The sequence below is a fragment of the Carassius gibelio genome, chromosome B5 (assembly GCF_023724105.1).
Source record: "Carassius gibelio isolate Cgi1373 ecotype wild population from Czech Republic chromosome B5, carGib1.2-hapl.c, whole genome shotgun sequence".
NCBI classification, from domain to species: domain Eukaryota; kingdom Metazoa; phylum Chordata; class Actinopteri; order Cypriniformes; family Cyprinidae; genus Carassius; species Carassius gibelio.
Genome location: NC_068400.1, coordinates 6,348,866 through 6,371,952, shown reverse-complemented (window position 1 = coordinate 6,371,952; position 23,087 = coordinate 6,348,866). Strand labels below are relative to the sequence as shown.

At 37.5% G+C, this 23,087-nt stretch overlaps 2 long non-coding RNA genes across 2 annotated transcripts in view; one reads left to right on the top strand and one right to left on the bottom strand.

Moving 5' to 3' along the window:
- Positions 1-23,087, top strand: part of LOC127957739 (uncharacterized) — a 180,308-nt gene that overhangs the window by 72,865 nt on the left and 84,356 nt on the right. The gene's annotated exons all lie outside the window — the stretch shown is intronic.
- On the bottom strand, positions 5,615-22,319 carry LOC127957738 (uncharacterized). The gene is made up of 3 exons (XR_008153836.1): positions 22,094-22,319; positions 8,660-10,240; positions 5,615-6,017 (listed from the first exon to the last, which is right to left on the bottom strand). It is a non-coding gene; the product is annotated as an uncharacterized LOC127957738 (long non-coding RNA).

Here is a 23,087-nt window from a genome sequence, read left to right as displayed (position 1 = left end):
TTTAGGAGTTTAGATGTCATTTTCAGGTTAAACTGTAATCATAATGTGGCAAAATTGTAAAAAAAAACCTGATATATCTTTATGGACAAAATGGAAAACATTGACTCAATAAGATTTAAAATGTTATAACAGTTGATTTATTAATGTTTTGGCAAGAATTCATGAAACTTTTGAACAGTACTGTTTAACTTAGCTGAATGAGCCTATTAGTGGTCTTCTGCTGCCATCTAGTGGTTATAAATTGCATTTACTCAAACAACTCTTTGTTTTTAAATATAACAGTTTATAGTGTTTAGTATAGAAAAATGTAATCAACATTTTAAATTACATAGCTTATGTCTGGATAAAATAATAAACTAAATTAATAACTAAATGTTAAACTATTAAATATGCTTGTTATGTATATTTATTTATGTAAGTGTGGTGTAATTGACGTTTTTTAATGGGAGAGCATAGTTGACATATAAATAGTGGAGCGGAGGGAGTTGCTATGGAAACTGAGCGGTAACAGTCGTAGCACTATTTGTGAAGCTGAAACGCTGGCTAGTGAGAGATGTTTGGCATGATGACGTCTAAAGTCCCTGCCAAAAGGATGTAGTCCCTTTTAGCAACTTGTTATCATCCACAGTTTTTAAGACACAATAAAGTAAAAAAAAAAATCCCAAGGAGGTTATAACCAGAGCCATATAGAGAGAGAGTTGCGACAACTCCATTGACTTCAATGGAACGCTTTTTTTTTACAGCAATGGCGGCTCGTGGAGCCTCTCAATAGTTCCCGGAAGTAGCAGCAAACCGATGCCGCGCCGTAGAGATGCAGCAGAACAAACTGTTTGCGACGCACTTTTAAAATGTAAGACGTTTAAATAATAACATTGTATATTATAAGTACATCTAAATAACAGTAACTTGTAAATTAAAACATTCTAGTAGATTATTAATCATTATATGAGTAGATTTAAGGGATGTTATCAGATAACTAACAGATTAGGCTAGGATTGGAGCTGAATAAAGTTAGTAACGAACACCCTATTAATTGTAAAATGAGAAAATGAGCCTAAACACATTTTTTTGCAGGGTGGGGAAAGTTAGCTAACGTTACATATTAGTTCATATTCATATAGTACATGTTCATATTGTGACAGCGTCGAGTGGAAGTGGTACAAATTAGGTTATAAAGTTTGTTCCTTATTACACGTATTAATTAAATTTCTTAATAATAAAATGCACAGTGTTTATATAAATTTAGAGTGAATTAAGTTTGCAAAAACATGGGTGGAGTGTTATTAGGCATTGTGATTCAATTGACTATTACTTGTCTATATTATATAATACTACTGTATTATAGAAGTTTTTGTTGGCGTTCTTATTAGGGGCCAAGCACCGAAGGTGCGAGGCACCTATTGTTTTTGTTCCGGTTCTTATTATAAGGGGCCAAGCACCGAAGGTGCGTAGGACCCTCTTGTTTTTGTTGGCGTTCTTATTATTATTAGGGGCCAAGCACCGAAGGTGCGTAGGCACCTATTGTAATCGTTGGCGTTATTATTATTCTGCTTCTTCTTCTTCTTCTTCTTCTTCTTCCGCCGCAAGTCTATGGCAGCCCATAGAACCGATTGCGGGAAAGTTGTATAATTTGGCACACTGATAGAGGACAGTCCCAACATTAACTATAGCTAATTTGAAGTCTCTAATTTTGAACTCCTACTCTCTAGCGCCACCACTTGTCCAAACTTTCAATGTTTGTATGCTAATAACTTTTGAACCGTAAGCCAGAAAATGGAAATTCTTTTTTCCTCTGAATCCTTGGCTCATGCGAAGTCGAATGAACCCCAAAATTCAAAAATCGCAAGGTTTAGTTTTTTCGCTATTTTCAATTTTTCGAAAAACCTACTTTTTCGAACTCGTGCTAGACGGTTAGTCCGATTGCCACGAAAATTGGCTCAGATCATCTTCAGACCATGCTGGCAAAAAGTTATGGAATTCAAGTTGATTCGTCCAACCATTGTCGAATGACACGTAAACAAATTTGACGAAAAGCACGCAAAAATGCACTTGAGGCTATATCTCAGCAACGGTTTGGCATATTGAGACCAAACTTGGTGTGTGTTATAATAAGCATGACCTGAGACTACCTGCAGTGTTTCGACACAGCGCCACCTAGTGGTCAGGAGATATGAAAAATGCATATTTTGGCTTATATCTTCTGAATGGTTTGGCCAAAAATCACACAACTGGTCTCTTTAGATTCAGTGAGTCATGTCGAGTCGTATGATATGCAAATTTCCCGTGTCAGCCATTTTAGGCGTCGGCCATTTTGAATTATGTTTTAAAATGCTGTATTTTTTCAACGCAGCATTGTATCGTTTCGCAAATAATTACAAAAATATTCGGCTCCATGCCCTGAATGTACTCAAAAAGCTTGGTGGCAGCGCCACCTTGTGGTCAAGAGTTATAATGAATTATCACAAAAATGCTAATAACTTTTGAGTAAATTAGACAATTGAAATGCAAATGGTCTCCCCGTATTCTTTGGGTCATGCCGAGAACATAGATACCAATTATTCCAAAATTGGCCATACTTCCTGTCCGCCATTTTGATTAATGTTGAAAACCTACTTTTTCGAACTCCTCCTAGACCGTTAGTCCGATTTTCACCAAATTTGACGTGAATCATCTTCAGACCATGCTGGCAAAAAGTTATGGATTTCGTGTCGATATACAAAACGGTTCTGATTTAGCGCATCAACAAATTTGCTGGAAGGGTGCCAAAATGCATTTGAGGCTGTATCTCTGCAACGCTTTGACATTTTTGCACCAAACTTTGTATGTGTCATCGCCACCTGACACTGACCATGCCACATAAATTTGGTAACAGCGCCACCTATTGGTCAAGAGTAATGAACCATTCATTAACTATGAATAATTACACTTATAAAAATGCTAGTAACTTTTTAATGCATTAGCCTATTGTAATGAAACTGGCCTCAAAATATTCCCTGGCTTATGCCGACAACATAGATACCAAATATGCCAGAGTAAGCCGAACTTCCGGTCCGCCATTTTGATTTATGTTGAAAACCTACTTTTTCGAACTCCTCATCAACCGTTAGTCCGATTTTCACCAAAATTGACTCAGATGATCTGTAGACTGTACTGACAAAATGTTATGGATTTTGTGTCGATAGACAAAACCGTTTTCGCATACCACAGCGACGAATTTGAGGCACAATGCCAAAATGACACTTGAGGCTGTATCTCTGGAATGCTTTGGCATATTGACACCAAACTTTGTGTGTGTCATTGAAAAGTCACACAGAGTACACCAAATTGATTTTATAACAGTGCCGACTATTGGTCAAACTTGATAAGCCAAGTAATCATGCTAATAGAGGTGGTATTATGATTTTTATTTAGCCATTTCAATTACAATAATCCTAAAATTGCTGTTATTGCTCATTAATGTATTTGGTGTGATGACCGTGCTGACAAAAAGTTATGGATTTCGTGTCAATAGACGAAACCGTTTTTGTACAGCGCTGCTTCAGATGTCAGGCATCTTCACAAAATGAGTCTGAGGCTATATCTCTGCAAAGCTTTGTTGTAATTAAGCCAAACTTGTGTGTGCCATTGTCTAACATGGAGAATAGGCTCACAGACACTCACACACAGAAATGAAATGGTTCAACTATTATATGAATAATCAATAAGCATGATTACACACACACACACAGAGAGAGAGAGAGAAGTACATGCCCACACATTTTGTTGTATGTAGATATTTGAAATAAATTATAGGTGACACACAACTCACAGAAAGACTTCTTTTCTTACATTTCTATGTCAGGTTTCATTGCATTCATATTCTGACATAATAGTAAACATTTGATATACATGTATGAATAAATTGTTGAACTTTCACTCAATGTGATCTTAAATGCTTGAACAGTAATATTAAATAATAGTAATATATATTTTTCTAGATGAATCAATCATCGAGACAATGAACTGTAATGTTTTAGTCTTTAGTGAGCCCATTAGTGGTCTTCCAGTGACATCTAGTGGTCGTAAATGCAATTTATCATACAACACTGTCTCTTTAACCTTTATAACTGTTATATGTTGTCTTAATTTCATTCCAAAGAAGCATACGCAATTTATGTATAATTTCACAGTCTAGATAATAGTACTGCACTAATTTTAAATAACCTAGATATGGCTGACAGTAAAAGAATAGAACAGAATTACAGACACACACAAACATGAAATGTTTAAACTAGTATATTAATACTCAATAAGCATGCTTAAACCCACACACAGATGCAAACATTTTGTTATATATATAGATAATTAAAATAAATGATGGGTGATAAAACCTATTGCAAGTCTTCTGTTTTTATGGGCTTCTATGTCATTTTTCAGGTTTCATTGCAATCATAATCTGGCATAATTATAAACATTAGATATATCTGTATGAATAAATTGGTAAACTTTGACTCAATGTGATCTGAAATGCTTGAACAGTAATATTAAATAATAGTAATATACATTTTTTCTAGATGAATCCCTCAACAAGCCCATAAACTGTAATGTTTTAGTCTTTAGTGAGCTCATTAGTGGTCTTCCGGTGACATCTAGTGGTTATAATTGCAATTTTTTATTCAACACTGGGTTTTGAAGCTTTATAAATATTACAGTGTTCTTTTTTACCTAATCTCTGTTAAATTTTGCATGATTGTTTAGAAAAAATACAGATCTAATGCATGTGTGATTATATTACCCCTTTTTTTTGCAGTTTAATGCCATTCACAACAGAAATCTTTTGTTTTTTAGGCCTGTTTAAATGTTATCTAACCAAAGGACAAAATACAACATATTTTTTCAAAGTTATTGATCTAGAGAGTCCTGAGAATATTACTGCAGTGGTTTGATCAAGACTGAACAAAAAAACCAGGTGACCCAAAACATTCAAATTCGTGGACCAATTTTATGAAAAAGGCTATAACTCGGGAACAAAATGAGATATCTTCACCAAACTCAGAACTCATATGCATGAACAAAAACTTTAGTCAAATTATTATTTTTTCCATATCTGCCACTTGGTGGCGCTACAGGATTAAAAAAAAACTAAAATGGCTATAACTAAGCAACCGCTGATCCAATCAACTTGAAAATTGGTATGGCCCAATGTGGCATAAGTATCTATGAGGAATTTCACTTATCTTAAAAAACATGGCCGCAATTGGCCAAACAACTTTAAGCACCTATTTGACAAGGTTAATGGAAGTCGATCGGAACGAAACTCGGTGGGCATGTTCGACTCATTGCCCTAAAGGTCTGTAAGTATTTTGAAAGAAATTGCCCACAACATTGTCACCTCCCACAGAACACAACAAAGCGATTTGATTACAGTGCCAACTATTTTCCAAAAATGATAATGCATCATTTTTGGAGTTTTACTGGCTGTTTCAATTACACTCTTCCAATAATTGTTTTTCTTACTCGTTGCATTTGGTCTGATGCTCCATGCCATGCTTAGCTCCTCGCTGTGGAACTTTTATTAACGATTTTCAGCCATTTCAATTACAATCATGCAATTATTAATTTCATTATTCATCATTGCATTTGGTCTGATGCTACATATGCTTAGCTCCTGATGTTGCCGCTGGAATGCTTGGCCCCGTGATTGCTGCTTGCAGCTATATTTATTATTATTATTCTTCCGACTGGGCGTCTATGGCAGCCCATAGAACCGAATGCGGGAAAGTTGTAATGGTTTGACATTCTGATAGAGGACAGTGCCAACATTAAGTACACCAATTTTGGTGTGTCTAAGTCAATCCCTCTAGCGCCACCAACTGTCCAAAATTTCACTTTAATTTTGTTAATAACTTTTTAACCCTAAGGCCAATCAACGAAATTCTTTTTTCTTCTGATTTCTGAGCTCATGCCGATTCGATTGCACCCTACGAAGTCATTTCCGTCATAGAAATATGACCGCCATTTTGAATTTCTTTAAAAACCTACTTTTTCGAACTCGTCCTAGACGGTTTGTCCGATTCACACGAAAATTAAGCCATATCATCCTCAGGCAGAGCTGACCAAAAGTTATGCAAATCAAATTGATTCGTCAAACCGTTTTCGATAAACGCTCTAACAAATTTTCTGTAGTGCTTACAAAAACAGTCGTAAGGCTGTATCTCAGCAACGACTTATCCTATTCAGACCAAACTTGGTACATGTCATAACAAGCATGACCTGAGGCAACATGCTGTGATTGGGCGCAGCGCCACCTACTGATCCGGAGATATGAAAAACTGCTATTTTTGCTTATAACTTCTGAACAGTTTGTCCAAAAATCATAACATTGGTCTTGTTAGATTCAGGGCAACATGCCGAGTCGACTGATATCCAATTTGACCATTTCGGCCATTTTGACTCTCGGCCATTTTGAATTTTGTGCTAAAATGCTGTATTTTCTGAACACATCAACGGATTGTTACGAAACATGGTATGGGTCATCAGCACAATGTCCTGAAGGAGTATGAGAAGTTTCGAAACAGCGCCACCTAGTGGTGATCTTCTATTTTTAAATGCTTATAACTTTGGGTGTGGTTGACTTATTTTCACGAGACTCATCAAATTGGACTCCTGAAACCTTACCGAGTCCTATGATACCAAACATGCTAGGTTTTGCCTTTCGGTTTGTGTAGCGTTGTGATTTAGCGCTTAAAAAACATTTGGCTATATCTTCGAAACCGCTTGTCTGATCGAGACGAAACCACCGTCAGAAGTTCGGAAACATAGGTCGATAGCTAGACACCAATGCCCAAATGCCAAAATATTGATAGTAAGGGGTAGTAATATTCAATCAAAGTCAAGAGTCAGTCATTTTTTACGTGCTTTTTCATATAAATGTCTATAACTCTGAAGTGAATTGAGATATTTTCACCAAAATTGACACACATATGTATGGGCTCACTCTGAGCACACATAAAAAAAATGGTGGGACTGAGCCTCTTGGTGGCGCTATAATAGAACAAAACATGAAATTCTCATTGACTTCAATACAGTTTTGTGAAATAAAATGCTATACTAAACAAATGCATTGGTGTAATATTACCAAACTCAGAATGTGCCAACAACACCATCCCCTGAAGGTATTCAAAATATTTTGAAACAGCGCCACCTAGTGGTCAAAAGTTATAACTCAATTTACGTAAAGGCTAATAACTTTTGAATAAATCTGGCTATTGACATGACGCTGGTCTTTGTAGATTCCTTGGGTCAAGTCGAGAACATAGATACAAAGTTTTCCTTATTTGGCTGAACTTCCTGTCCGCCATTTTGATTAATGTTGAAAACCTACTTTTTCGAACTCCTCCTAGACCGTTTGTCAGATTTTCACCAAATTTGACGTGGCTCATCTTCAGAACATGCTGGCAAAAAGTTATGGATTTCGTGTCGACATACGAAACGGTTCTCATTTAGCGCATCAACAAATCTGCTTGAAGGGTGCCAAAATGCATTTGAGGCTGTATCTCTGCAACACTTTGACATATTTGCACCAAACTTTGTATGTGTCATCGCCACCTCACACTGACCATGCCACATAAATTTGGTAACAGCGCCACCTATTGGTCAAGAGTAATAAACCATTCATTAACCATGAGTAATTACACTTTTTAAAATGCTAATAACTTGTTAATGCATTAGCCTATTTGAAGGAAACTGGGCTCAAAATATTCCCTGGCTTATGCCGATAACATAGATACCAAATATACCACGGTAAGCTGAACTTCCGGTCCGCCATTTTGATTTATGTTGAAAACATACTTTTTCGAACTCCTGATCAACCGTATGTCCGATTTTCACCAAATTCGAATCAAATGATCTTCAGGCTATACTGATTCAAAGTTATGGATTTTGAGTCGATAGACAAAACCGTTTTCGCATACCACATCGACGAATTTGAGGCACAATGAGAAAATGACACTTGAGGCTGTATCCCTGGAATGCTTTGGCATATTGACACCAAACTTTGTGTGTGTCATTGAAAAGACACACAGAGTACACCAAATTGATTTTATAACAGTGTCACCTATTGGTCAAGCTTGATAAACCAAGTAATCATGCTACTAGAGGTGGTATTGGTGTTTTTTTTTTTTTTTTTTCCAAAATTGCTGTTATTGCTCATTAATGTATTTGGTGTGATGCTTTATGCGATGCTTAGCTACTACATTTGCCGTTGGAGTGCTTGGCCCCGTAATTGCTGCTTGCAGCTATATTTAGGGGCCAAGCACCGAAGGTGCGTAGGACCCTCTTGTTTTTGTTGGCGTTCTTATTATTATTATTATTATTCTTCCGACTGGGCGTCTATGGCAGCCCATAGAACCGAATGCGGGAAAGTTGTAATGGTTTGACATTCTGATAGAGGACAGTGCCAACATTAAGTACACCAATTTTGGTGTGTCTAAGTCAATCCCTCTAGCGCCACCAACTGTCCAAAATTTCACTTTAATTTTGTTAATAACTTTTTAACCCTAAGGCCAATCAACGAAATTCTTTTTTCCTCTGATTTCTGAGCTCATGCCGATTCGATTGCACCCTACGAAGTCATTTCCGTCATAGAAATATGACCGCCATTTTGAATTTCTTTAAAAACCTACTTTTTCGAACTCGTCCTAGACGGTTTGTCCGATTCACACGAAAATTAAACCATATCATCCTCAGGCAGTGCTGACCAAAAGTTATGCAAATCAAATTGATTCGTCAAACCGTTTTCGATAAACGCTCTAACAAATTTTATGTAGTGCTTACAAAAACAGTTGTAAGGCTGTATCTCGGCAACGACTTATCCTATTCAGACCAAACTTGGTACATGTCATAACAAGCATGACCTGAGGCAACATGCTGTGATTGGGTGCAGCGCCACCTACTGATCCGGAGATATGAAAAACTGCTATTTTTGCTTATAACTTCTGAACAGTTTGTCCAAAAATCATAACATTGGTCTTGTTAGATTCAGGGCAACATGCCGAGTCGACTGATATCCAATTTGACCATTTTGGCCATTTTGACTGTCGGCCATTTTGAATTTTGTGCTAAAATGCTGTATTTTCTGAACACATCAACGGATTGTTACGAAACATGGTATGGGTCATCAGCACAATGTCCTGAAGGAGTATGAGAAGTTTCGAAACAGCGCCACCTAGTGGTGATCTTCTATTTTTAAATGCTTATAACTTTGGGTGTGGTCGACGTATTTTCACCAGACTCATCAAATTGGACTCCTGAAACCTTACAGAGTCCTACAATACCAAACATGCTAGGTTTTGCCTTACGGTTTGTGTAGCGTTGTGATTTAGCGCTTAAAAAACATCTGGCTATATCTTTGAAACCGCTTGTCTGATCGAGACGAAACCACCGTCAGAAGTTCGGAAACATAGGTCGATAGCTATACGCCAATGCCCAAATGCCAAAATATTGATAGTAAGGGGTAGTAATATTCAATCAAAGTCAAGAGTCAGTCAATTTTTACATGCTTTTTCATATAAATGCCCATAACTCTGAAGTGAATTGAGATATTTTCACCAAAATTGACACACATATGTATGGGCTCACTCTGAGCAAACATAAAAAAAATGGTGGGACTGAGCCTCTTGGTGGCGCTATAATAGAACAAAACATGAAATTCTCATTGACTTCAATACAGTTTTGTGAAATAAAATGCTATACTAAACAAATGCATTAGTGTAATATTACGAAACTCAGAATGTGTCAACAACACCATCCCCTGAAGGTACTCAAAATATTTTGAAACAGCGCCACCTAGTGGTCAAAAGTTATAACTCAATTTACATAAAGGCTAATAACTTTTGAATAAATCTGGGTATTGACATGATGCTGGTCTTCTTAGACTCCTTGGGTCACGCCGAGAAAATAGATATAAAGTTCTTTTTATTTGGCTGAACTTCCTGTCCGCCATTTTGATGAATGTTGAAAACCTACTTTTTCGAACTCCTCCTAGACCGTTTGTCTGATTTTCACCAAATTTGACGTGGATCATCTTCAGACCATCCTGGCAAAATGTTATAGATTTCGTATCGATATACGAAGCGGTTCTCATTTAGCGCATCAACGAAACTGCTGGAAGGGTGCCAAAATGCATTTGAGGCTGTATCTCTGCAAAGCTTTGACATATTTGCACCAAACTTTGTATGTGTCATCGTCACCTCACACTGACCTTTCCAAACTAATTTGGTAACAGCGCCACCTATTGGTTACACGTGATAAGCAAATAAATCCTATTACTAGTTTTTGTGTATATTGTTTTCAAGCCATTTTGCCTAAAATAATCTTAAAACTGTCTTAATTACTCATTCCTGCCGTTCGTCTGAAGCTTGCTTCTGTAGTGCTTGGCCCCGTTATTGCTGCTTGCAGCTATATTTATTATTATTATTCTTCCTCTTCTTCCACCCCAAGTCTATGGTAGCCCATAGAACCGATTGCGGGAAAGTTGTATAATTTGGCACACTAATAGAGGACTGTCTGAACATTAACCGTAGCAATTTTGAAGTCTCTAACTCAAACTCTCTAGCGCCACCAATTGTCTAAACTTTCAAAAACTTGATGCTAATAACTCTTGAACCGTAAGCCACAAAATGAAAATTCTTTTTTCCTGTGATTCCTTGGCTCATGCCGAGTCGAATGGACACCGAAATTCAAAAATCGCAAGGCTTAGTTTTTTCGCTATCGTCAATTGTTCGTAAAACCTACTTTTTCGAACTCGTCCTAGGCCGTTGCACCGATTGTCACGAAAATTGAATCAGATAATCTTCAGACCATGCTGGCAAAAAGTTATGGAATTCAAGTTGATTTCTCAAACCGTTTCCGAATAGCTCATGAACGAATTCTTCGAAAAGCACGCAAACGTGAACGTGAGGCTATATCTCCGCAACGGTTTGGCCTATTGAGACCAATCTTGGTGGGTCTTATAACAACCATTCCCTGGGACTACCTGCAGTGTTTCGGCGCTGTGCCCCCTAGTGGTCAGGAGATATGAAAAATGCATGTTTTTGCTCATAACTTCTGAACGGTTTTGCCAAAAATCACTTTTTTGAATTTAGTTGTAAATTGCTGTATCTTAAGAATCAAGTTCCGTATCGTTTCGCAAATAATTACAAAAATGTCCGGCTCCATGCCCTGAATGTACACAAAAAAATTGGGGGCAGCGCCACCTTGTGGTCAATAGTTATAACGATTTTTTCGAAAAATGCTAATAACTTTTGCATACATTAGCCTATTGTAACAAAACTGATGTTGATAGATTCCTTGGGTCATGCCGAGAACACCGATACCCCATTTTTCAATTTTGGCAAAATTTCCTGTCCGCAATTTTGATTCATGTTGAAAACCTACTTTTTCGAACTCCTCCTAGACCGTTGCTCAGATTTTCACCAAATTTGATTTGGATCATCTTCAGACCATGCTGGCAAAAAGTTATGGAATTTGTGTCGATACACGTAACCGTTTTCAATTAGCGTACCAACGAATTTGCTGGAAAGATGCCAAACTGCATCTGAGGCTGTATCTCTGCAAAGGTTGGAGATATTTACACAAAACTTAATATGTGACATTGTCACATCACATTGACCACGCCACATCATTTTGGTCACAGCGCCACCTATTGGTCAAGAGTAATAAACCAATCAATAACCGCTAATTATTACATTTCCAATAATGCTAATAACTTTTGATTGCATTAGCCTATTATCATGAAACATGTCTCAAAATGTTCCTTGGGACATGCAGACAACATACATACCAATTATGTCATATTAAGCAAAACTTCCTGTCCGCCATTTTGATTCATGTTGAAAACCTTTTTTTTTAAACTCATCCTCAACCGTTTGTCTGATTTTCACCAAAATTGAATCAGATCATCTTCAGACCGTGCTGACAAAAAGTTATGGATTTCGTGTCAATAGACGAAACCGTTTTTGTACAGTGCTGCTTCAGATGTCAGGCATCTTCACAAAATGAGTCTGAGGCTATATCTCTGCAAAGCCCATTAGTGGTCTTCCAGTGACATCTAGTGGTCGTAAATGCAATTTATCATACAACACTGTCTCTTTAACCTTTATAACTGTTATATGTTTTCTTAATTTCATTCCAAAGAAGCATACGCAATTTATGTATAATTTCACAGTCTAGATAATAGTACTGCACTGATTTTAAATAACCTAGATATGGCTGACAGTAAAAGAATAGAACAGAATTACAGACACACACAAACATGAAATGTTTAAACTAGTATATTAATACTCAATAAGCATGCTTAAACCCACTAACAGATGCACACATTTTGTTATATATATAGATAATTAAAATAAATGATGGGTGATAAAACCTATTGCTAGTCTTCTGTTTTTATGGGCTTCTATGTCATTTTTCAGGTTTCATTGCAATCATAATCTGGCATAATTATAAACATTAGATATATCTGTATGAATAAATTGGTAAACTTTGACTCAATGTGATCTGAAATGCTTGAACAGTAATATTAAATAATAGTAATATACATTTTTTCTAGATGAATCCCTCAACAAGCCCATAAACTGTAATGTTTTAGTCTTTAGTGAGCTCATTAGTGGTCTTCTGGTGACTTCTAGTGGTTATAATTGCAATTTTTTATTCAACACTGGGTTTTGAAGCTTTATAAATATTACAGTGTTCTTTTTTACCTAATCTCTGTTAAATTTTGCATGATTGTTTAGAAAAAATACAGATCTAATGCATGTGTGATTATATTACCCCTTTTTTTTTTGCAGTTTAATGCCATTCACAACAGAAATCTTTTGTTTTTTAGGCCTGTTTAACTGTTATAGCACCAGCTATTTTCTGATCTTAATGAAACTTTGCATGCTTGGTGGGTCATCTTTCACATGTTATAACCAAGTTTCATAAAGTTTTGAGTTTTTGTTTCAGTTTTATAGGCTTTAGGTTACATGTGGCCACGGCCCTTTCCTAAATGACCTCTTATAGCTAACCAAAGGACAAAATGCAACACATTTTTGAAAATTATTGATCTAGAGAGTCCAGAGAATATTATTGCAGTGGTTTGATCAAGACTGAACAAAAAACCAGGTGACAAAAAACATTCAAATTCGTGGACCAATTTTACGAAAAAGGCTATAACTCGGGAACAAAATGAGATATCTTCACCAAACTCAGAACTCATATGCATGAACAAAAACTTTAGTCAAATTATTATTTTTTTCCATATCTGCCACTTGGTGGCGCTACAGGATGAAAAGAAATCAAATGGCTATAACTAAGCAACCGTTGATCCAATCAACTTGAAAATTGATATGGCCCAATGTGGCACAAGTGCTCTATGAGGAATTTTACTTATCTTAAGAAACATGGCCGCCATTGGCCAAACAACTTTAAGCACCTATTTGACAAGGTTAATGGAAGTCGATCGGAACGAAACTCGGTGGGCATGTTCGACTCATTGCCCTAAAGGTCTGTAAGTATTTTGAAAGAAATTGCCCACAACATTGTCACCTCCCACAGAACACAACAAAGTGATTTGATTACAGCGCCACCTATTTTCCAAAAATGATAATGCATCATTTTACTGGAGTTTTACTGGCTGTTTCAATTACACTCTTCCAATAATTGCTTTTCTTACTCGTTGCATTTGGTCTGATGCTCCATGCCATGCTTAGCTCCTCGCTGTGGAACTTTTATTAACGATTTTCAGCCATTTCAATTACAATCATGCAATTATTAATTTCATTATTCATTGTTGCATTTGGTCTGCTTAGCTCCTGATGTTGCCGCTGGAATGCTTGGCCCCGTGATTGCTGCTTGCAGCTATATTTATTATTATTATTCTTCCGACTGGGAGTCTATGGCAGCCCATAGAACCGAATGCGGGAAAGTTGTTTTGGTTTGACATTCTGATAGAGGACAGTGCCAACATTTAGTACACCAATTTTGGTGTGTCTAAGACATTCCCTCTAGCGCCACCAACTGTCCGAAATTTCACTTTAATTTTGTTAATAACTTTTTAACCGTAAGTCCAATCAACAAAATTCTTTTTTCCTCTGATTTCTGAGCTCATGCCGATTCGATTGCACCCTATGCCGTCATTTTCCGTCATAGAAATTTGGCCGCGATTTTGAATTCTTTGAAAAACCTACTTTTTCGAACTCGTCCTAGACGGTTTGTCCGATTCACACGAAAATTTAACCAGATCGTCTTCAGGCAGTGCTGACCAAAAGTTATGCAAATCAAATTGATTCGTCAAACCGTTTTCGAAAAACGCTCAAACTAATTTTACGAAACGCTTAGAAAAACAGTCGTAAGGCTGTATCTCTGCAACGATTTATCGTATTCAGACCAAACCTGGTACATGTCATAACAAGCATGACCTGAGGCTACTTGCTGCGTTTCGGCGCAGCGCCACCTACTGGTCCGGAGATATGAAAAATTGCTATTTTTGCTTATAACTTCTAAACAGTTTGTCCAAAAATCATAACATTGGTCTTGTTAGATTCAGGGCAACATGCCGAGTCGACTGATATCAAATTTTACCATTTCGGCCATTTTGTCTGTCGGCCATTTTGAATTTTGTGCTAAAATGCTGTATTTTCAGAACGCATCAACGGATTGTTACGAAACATGGTATGGGTCATCAGCACAATGTCCTGAAGGAGTGTGAGAAGTTTCGAAACAGCGCCACCTAGTGGTGATCATCCTTTTTTAAATGCTTATAACCTTGGGTGTGGTCGACTTATTTTCTCGAGACTCACCAAATTAGACTCCTGAAACCTTACAGAGTCCTACGATACCAAACATGCTAGGTTTCGCCTTACGGTTTGTGTAGCGTTGTGATTTAGCGCTTAAAAAACATCTGGCTATATCTTCGAAACCACTTGTCTGATCGAGACGAAACCACCGTCAGAAGTTCGGAAACATAGGTCGATAGCTACATGCCAATGCCCAAATGCCAAAATATTGATGGTAAGGTGTAGTAATATTCAATCAAAGTCAAGAGTCAGTCATTTTTTACGTGCTTTTTCATATAAATGTCTATAACTCTGAAGTGAATTGAGATATTTTCACCAAAATTGACACACATATGTATGGGCTCACTCTGAGCACACATAAAAAGAAATGGTGGGACTGAGCCTCTTGGTGGCGCTATAATAGAACAAAATATGAAATTATCATTGACTTCAATACAGTTTTGTGAAATAAAATGCAATACTAAACAAATGCATTGATGTAATATTACGAAACTCAGAATGTGCCAACAACACCATCCCCTGAAGGTACTCAAAATATTTTGAAACACCGCCACCTAGTGGTCAACAGTTATAACTCAATTTAAATAAAGGCTAATAACTTTTGAATAAATCTGGCTATTGACATGACGCTGGTCTTTTTAGATTCCTTGGGTCAAGTCGAGAACATAGATACAAAGTTTTCCTTATTTGGCTGAACTTCCTGTCCGCCATTTTGATTAATGTTGAAAACTTACTTTTTCGAACTCCTCCTAGACCGTTAGTCAGATTTTCACCAAATTTGACGTGGATCATCTTCAGACCATGCTGGCAAAATGTTATGGATTTCGTTTCGATATACGAAACTGTTCTCATTTAGCGCATCAACGAAGCTGCTGGAAGGGTTCCAAAATGCATTTGAGGCTGTATCTCAGCAAAGCTTTCACATATTTGCACCAAACTTTGTATGTGTCATCGTCACCTCACACTGACCATTCCAAACTAATTTGGTAACAGCGCCACCTATTGGTTACACGTGATAAGCAAATAAATCCTATTAATAGTTGTTGTGTTTATTGTTTTCAAGCCATTTTGCCTCAAATAATCTTAAAACTGTCTTAATTACTCATTCCTGCCGTTCGTCTGAAGCTTGCTTCTTTAGTGCTTGGCCCCGTTATTGCTGCTTGCAGCTATATTTATTATTATTATTCTTCCGACTGGGAGTCTATGGCAGCCCATAGAACCGAATGCGGGAAAGTTGTTTTGGTTTGACATTCTGATAGAGGACAGTGCCAACATTTAGTACACCAATTTTGGTGTGTCTAAGACATTCCCTCTAGCGCCACCAACTGTCCGAAATTTCACTTTAATTTTGTTAATAACTTTTTAACCGTAAGTCCAATCAACAAAATTCTTTTTTCCTCTGATTTCTGAGCTCATGCCGATTCGATTGCACCCTATGCCGTCATTTTCCTTCATAGAAATTTGGCCGCCATTTTGAATTCTTTGAAAAACCTACTTTTTCGAACTCGTCCTAGACGGTTTGTCCGATTCACACGAAAATTGAACCAGATCATCTTCAGGCAGTGCTGACCAAAAGTTATGCAAATCAAATTGATTCGTCAAACCGTTTTCGAAAAACGCTCAAACTAATTTTACGAAACGCTTAGAAAAACAGTCGTAAGGCTGTATCTCTGCAACGATTTATCGTATTCAGACCAAACCTGGTACATGTCATAACAAGCATGACCTGAGGCTACTTGCTGCGTTTCGGCGCAGCGCCACCTACTGGTCCGGAGATATGAAAAATTGCTATTTTTGCTTATAACTTCTAAACAGTTTGTCCAAAAATCATAACATTGGTCTTGTTAGATTCAGGGCAACATGCCGAGTCGACTGATATCAAATTTTACCATTTCGGCCATTTTGTCTGTCGGCCATTTTGAATTTTGTGCTAAAATGCTGTATTTTCAGAACGCATCAACGGATTGTTGCGAAACATGGTATGGGTCATCAGCACAATGTCCTGAAGGAGTGTGAGAAGTTTCGAAACAGCGCCACCTAGTGGTGATCATCCTTTTTTAAATGCTTATAACCTTGGGTGTGGTCGACTTATTTTCTCGAGACTCACCAAATTAGACTCCTGAAACCTTACAGAGTCCTACGATACCAAACATGCTAGGTTTCGCCTTACGGTTTGTGTAGCGTTGTGATTTAGCGCTTAAAAAACATCTGGCTATATCTTCGAAACCACTTGTCTGATCGAGACGAAACCACCGTCAGAAGTTCGGAAACATAGGTCGATAGCTACATGCCAATGCCCAAATGCCAAAATATTGATGGTAAGGTGTAGTAATATTCAATCAAAGTCAAGAGTCAGTCATTTTTTACGTGCTTTTTCATATAAATGTCTATAACTCTGAAGTGAATTGAGATATTTTCACCAAAATTGACACACATATGTATGGGCTCACTCTGAGCACACATAAAAAGAAATGGTGGGACTGAGCCTCTTGGTGGCGCTATAATAGAACAAAATATGAAATTATCATTGACTTCAATACAGTTTTGTGAAATAAAATGCAATACTAAACAAATGCATTGATGTAATATTACGAAACTCAGAATGTGCCAACAACACCATCCCCTGAAGGTACTCAAAATATTTTGAAACACCGCCACCTAGTGGTCAACAGTTATAACTCAATTTAAATAAAGGCTAATAACTTTTGAATAAATCTGGCTATTGACATGACGCTGGTCTTTTTAGATTCCTTGGGTCAAGTCGAGAACATAGATACAAAGTTTTCCTTATTTGGCTGAACTTCCTGTCCGCCATTTTGATTAATGTTGAAAACTTACTTTTTCGAACTCCTCCTAGACCGTTAGTCAGATTTTCACCAAATTTGACGTGGATCATCTTCAGACCATGCTGGCAAAATGTTATGGATTTCGTTTCGATATACGAAACTGTTCTCATTTAGCGCATCAACGAAGCTGCTGGAAGGGTTCCAAAATGCATTTGAGGCTGTATCTCAGCAAAGCTTTGACATATTTGCACCAAACTTTGTATGTGTCATCGTCACCTCACACTGACCATTCCAAACTAATTTGGTAACAGCGCCACCTATTGGTTACACGTGATAAGCAAATAAATCCTATTACTAGTTGTTGTGTTTATTGTTTTTAAGCCATTTTGCCTAAAATAATCTTAAAACTTTCTTAATTACTCATTCCTGCCGTTCGTCTGAAGCTTGCTTCTGTAGTGCTTGGCCCCGTTATTGCTGCTTGCAGCTATATTTATTATTATTATTATTATTCTTCCGACTGGGGGTCTATGGCAGCCCATAGAACCGAATGCGGGAAAGTTGTAATGGTTTGACATTCTTATAGAGGACAGTGCCAACATTAAGTACACCAATTTTGGTGTGTCTAAGACATTCCCTCTAGCGCCACCAACTGTCCAAAATTTCACTTTAATTTTGTTAATAACTTTTTGACCGTAAGGCCAATCATCAAAATTCTTTTTTCATCTGATTTCTGAGCTCATGCCGATTCGATTGCACCATAGCAAATCATTTTCCGTCATAGAAATGTGGCCGCCATTTTGAATTTTTAAAAAAATTTACTTTTTCGAACTCGTCCTAGACGGTTTGTCCGATTCACACGAAAATTGAACCAGATCATCTTCAGTCAGTGCTGACCAAAAGTTATGCAAATCAAATTGATTCGTCAAACCGTTTTCGATAAACGCTCAAACAAATTTTACGTAACGCTTGCAAAAACAGTCGTAAGGCTGTATCTATGCAACGATTTATTCTATTCTGACCAAACTTGGTACATGTCATAACAAGCATGACCTGAGGCTACATGCTGTGTTTCGGCGCAGCACCACCTACTGGTCCAGAGATATGAAAAATCGCTATTTTTGCTTATAACTTTTCAACAGTTTGTCCAAAAATCATAACATTTGTCTTGTTAGATTCAGGGCTACATGCCAAGTCGACTGATATCCAATTTTACCATTTTGGCCATTTTGACTGTCGGCCATTTTGAATTTTGTGCTAAAATGCTGTATTTTAAGAACACATCAACGGATTGTTACGAAACTTGGTATGGGTCATCAGCACAATGTCCTGAAGGAGCGTGAGAAGTTTCGAAACAGCGCCACCTAGTGGTGATCTTCTTTTTTTAAATGCTTATAACTTTGGGTGTGGTCGACTTATTTTCACCAGACTCATTAAATTGGACTCCTGAAACCTTACCGAGTCCTACGATACCAAACATGCTAGGTTTCGCCTTACGGTTTGTGTAGCGTTGTGATTTAGCGCTTAAAAAACATTTGGCTATATCTTCGAAACCGCTTGTCTGATCGAGACGAAACCACCATCAGAAGTTCGGAAACATAGGTCGATAGCTATACACCAATGCCCAAATGCCAAAATATTGATAGTAAGGGGTAGTAATATTCAATCAAAGTCAAGAGTCAGTCATTTTTTACATGCTTTTTCATGTAAATGTCTATAACTCTGAAGTGAATTGAGATATTTTCACCAAAATTGACACACATATGTATGGGCTCACTCTGAGGACACATAAAACAAATGGTTGGACTGAGCCTCTTGGTGGCGCTATAATAGAACAAAACATGAAATTCCCATTGACTTCAATACAGTTTTGTGAAATAAAATGCTATACTAAACAAATGCATTTGTGTAATATTACGAAACTCAGAATGTGCCAACAACAACATCCCCTGAAGGTACTCAAAATATTTTGAAACACCTAGTGGTCAAGTTATAACTCAATTTACATAAAGGCTAATAACTTTTGAAAAGATCTGGCTATTGACATGACGCTGATCTTAATAGATTCCTTGGGTCAGGCCGAGAACATAGATACCAAGTTTTCCTTATTTGGCTGAACCTCCTGTCCGCCATTTTGATTAATGTTGAAAACCTACTTTTTCGAACTCCTCCTAGACCGTTAGTCCGATTTTCACCAAATTTGACATGGATCATCTTCAGACCATTCTGGCAAAATGTTATGGATTTCGTGTCAATATACGAAACGGTTCTCATTTAGCGCATCAACGAATCAGCTGGAAGGGTTCCAAAATGCATTTGAGGCTGTATCTCTGCAAAGCTTTGACATATTTGCAAAAAACTTTGTATGTGTCATCGTCACCTCACACTGACCATTTCAAACTAATTTGGTAACAGCGCCACCTATTGGTTACACGTGATAAGCCAATAAATCCTATTACTAGTTGTTGTGTTTATTGTTTTCAAGCCATTTTGCCTAAAATAATCTTAAAACTGTCTTAATTACTCATTCCTGCCGTTCGTCTGAAGCTTGCTTCTGTAGTGCTTGGCCCCGTTATTGCTGCTTGCAGCTATATTTATTATTATTATTCTTCCGACTGGGGGTCTATGGCAGCCCATAGAACCGAATGCGGGAAAGTTGTAATGGTTGGACATTCTGATAGAGGACAGTGCCAACATTAAGTACACCAATTTAGGTGTGTCTAAGACATTCCCTCTAGCGCCACCAACTGTCCAAAATTTCACTTTAATTTTGTTAATAACTTTTTGACCGTAAGGCCAATCATCAAAATTCTTTTTACATCTAATTTCTGAGCTCATGCCAATTCGATTGCACCCTAGCAAGTCATTTTCCGTCATAGAAATGTGGCCGCCATTTTGAATTTTTTGAAAAACCTACTTTTTCGAACTCGTCCTAGACGGTTTGTCCGATTCACACAAAAATTGAACCAGATCATCTTGAGTCAGTGCTGACCAAAAGTTATGCAAATCAAATTGATTCGTCAAACCGTTTTTGATAAACGCTCAAACAAATTTTACGTAACGCCTACAAAAATGGTCGTTAGGCTGTATCTCTGCAACGATTTATCATATTCAGACCAAACTTGGTACATGTCATAACAAGCATGGCCTGAGGCTACTTGCTGCGTTTCAGCGCAGCGCCTCCTACTGGTCCGGAGATATGAAAAACTGCTATTTTTGCTTATAACTTCTAAACAGTTTGTCCAAAAATCATAAAATTGGTATTGCTAGATTCAGGGCAACATGCCGAGTCGACTGATATCCAATTTTACCATTTTGGCCATTTTGACTGTCGGCCATTTTGAACTTTGTGCTAAAATGCTGTATTTTAAGAACACATCAACGGATTGTTACGAAACTTGGTATGGGTCATCAGCACAATGTCCTGAAGGAGCGTGAGAAGTTTCGAAACAGCGCCACCTAGTGGTGATCTTCTTTTTTAAAATGCTTATAACTTTGGGTGTGGTCGACTTATTTTCACCAGACTCATGAAATTGGACTCCTGAAACCTTACCGAGTCCTACGATACCAAAAATGCTAGGTTCCGCCTTACGGTTTGTGTAGCGTTGTGATTTAGCGCTTAAAAAACATTTGGCTATATCTTCGAAACCGCTTGTCTGATCGAGACGAAACCACCGTCAGAAGTTCGGAAACATAGGTCGATAGCTATACGCCAATGCCCAAATGCCAAAATATTGATAGTAAGGGGTAGTAATATTCAATCAAAGTCAAGAGTCAGTCATTTTTTACATGCTTTTTCATATATATGTCTATAACTCTGAAGTGAATTGAGATATTTTCACCAAAATTGACACACATATGTATGGGCTCACTCTGAGGACACATACAAAAAATGGTGGGACTGAGCCTCTTGGTGGCGCTATAATAGAACAAAACATGAAATTCCCATTGACTTCAATACAGTTTTGTGAAATAAAATGCTATACTAAACAAATGCATTTGTGTAATATTACGAAACTCAGAATGTGCCAACAACACCATCCCCTGAATGTACTCAAAATATTTTGCAACAGTGCCACCTAGTGGTCAAAAGTTATAACTCAATTTACATAAAGGCTTTTAACTTTTGAAAAGATCTGGCTATTGACATGACGCTGATATTAATAGATTCCTTGGGTCAGGCCGAGAACATAGATACCAAGTTTTCCTTATTTGGCTGAACTTCCTGTCCGCCATTTTGATTAATGTTGAAAACCTACTTTTTCGAACTCCTCCTAGACCGTTAGTCAGACTTTCACTAAATTTGACGTGGATCATCTTCAGACCATGCTGGCAAAATGTAATGGATTTCGTGTCGATATACGAAACGGTTCTCATTTAGCGCATCAACGAATCAGCTCGAAGGGTTCCAAAATGCATTTGAGGTTGTATCTCTGCAAAGCTTTGACATATTTGCACCAAACTTTGTATGTGTCACCGTCACCTCACACTGACCATTCCAAACTAATTTGGTAACAGCGCCACCTATTGGTTACACGTGATAAGCCAATAAATCCTATTACTAGTTGTTGTGTTTATTGTTTTCAAGCCATTTTGCCTAAAATAATCTTAAAACTGTCTTAATTACTCATTCCTGCCGTTCGTCTGAAGCTTGCTTCTGTAGTGCTTGGCCCCGTTATTGCTGCTTGCAGCTATATTTATTATTATTATTATTATTATTATTATTATTCTTCCGACTGGGAGTCTATGGCAGCCCATAGAACCAAATGCGGGAAAGTTGTAATGGTTTGACATTCTGATAGAGGACAGTGCCAACATTAAGTACACCAATTTTGGTGGGTCTAATACATTGCCTCTAGCGCCACCAACTGTCCAAAGTTTCACTTTTATTTTGTTAATAACTTTTTAACCCTAAGGCCAATCAACAAAAATCTTTTTTCCTCTGATTTCTGAGCTCATGCCGATTCGATTGCATCCTATGACGTCATTTTCTGTCATAGAAATATGGCCGCCATTTTGAATTTTTTAAAAAACCTACTTTTTCGAACTCGTCCTAGACGGTTTGTCCGATTCACACGAAAATTGAACCAGATTATCTTCAGGCAGTGCTGACCAAAAGTTATGCAAATCAAATTGATTCGTCAAACTGTTTTCGATAAACGCTCAAACAAATTTTACGTAACGCTTACAAAAACAGTCGCAAGGCTGTATCTCTGCAACGATTTATCGTATTCAGACCAAACCTGGTACATGTCATAACAAGCATGACCTGAGGCTACTTGCTGCGTTTCGGCCCAGTGCCACCTACTGGTCTGGAGATATGAAAAATTGCTATTTTTGCTCATAACTTCTAAACAGTTTGTCCAAAAATCATAAAATTGGTCTTGTTAGATTCAGGGCAACATGCCGAGTCGACTGATATCCAATTTTACCATCTCGGCCATTTTGACTGTCAGCCATATTGAATTTTGTGCTAAAATGCTGTATT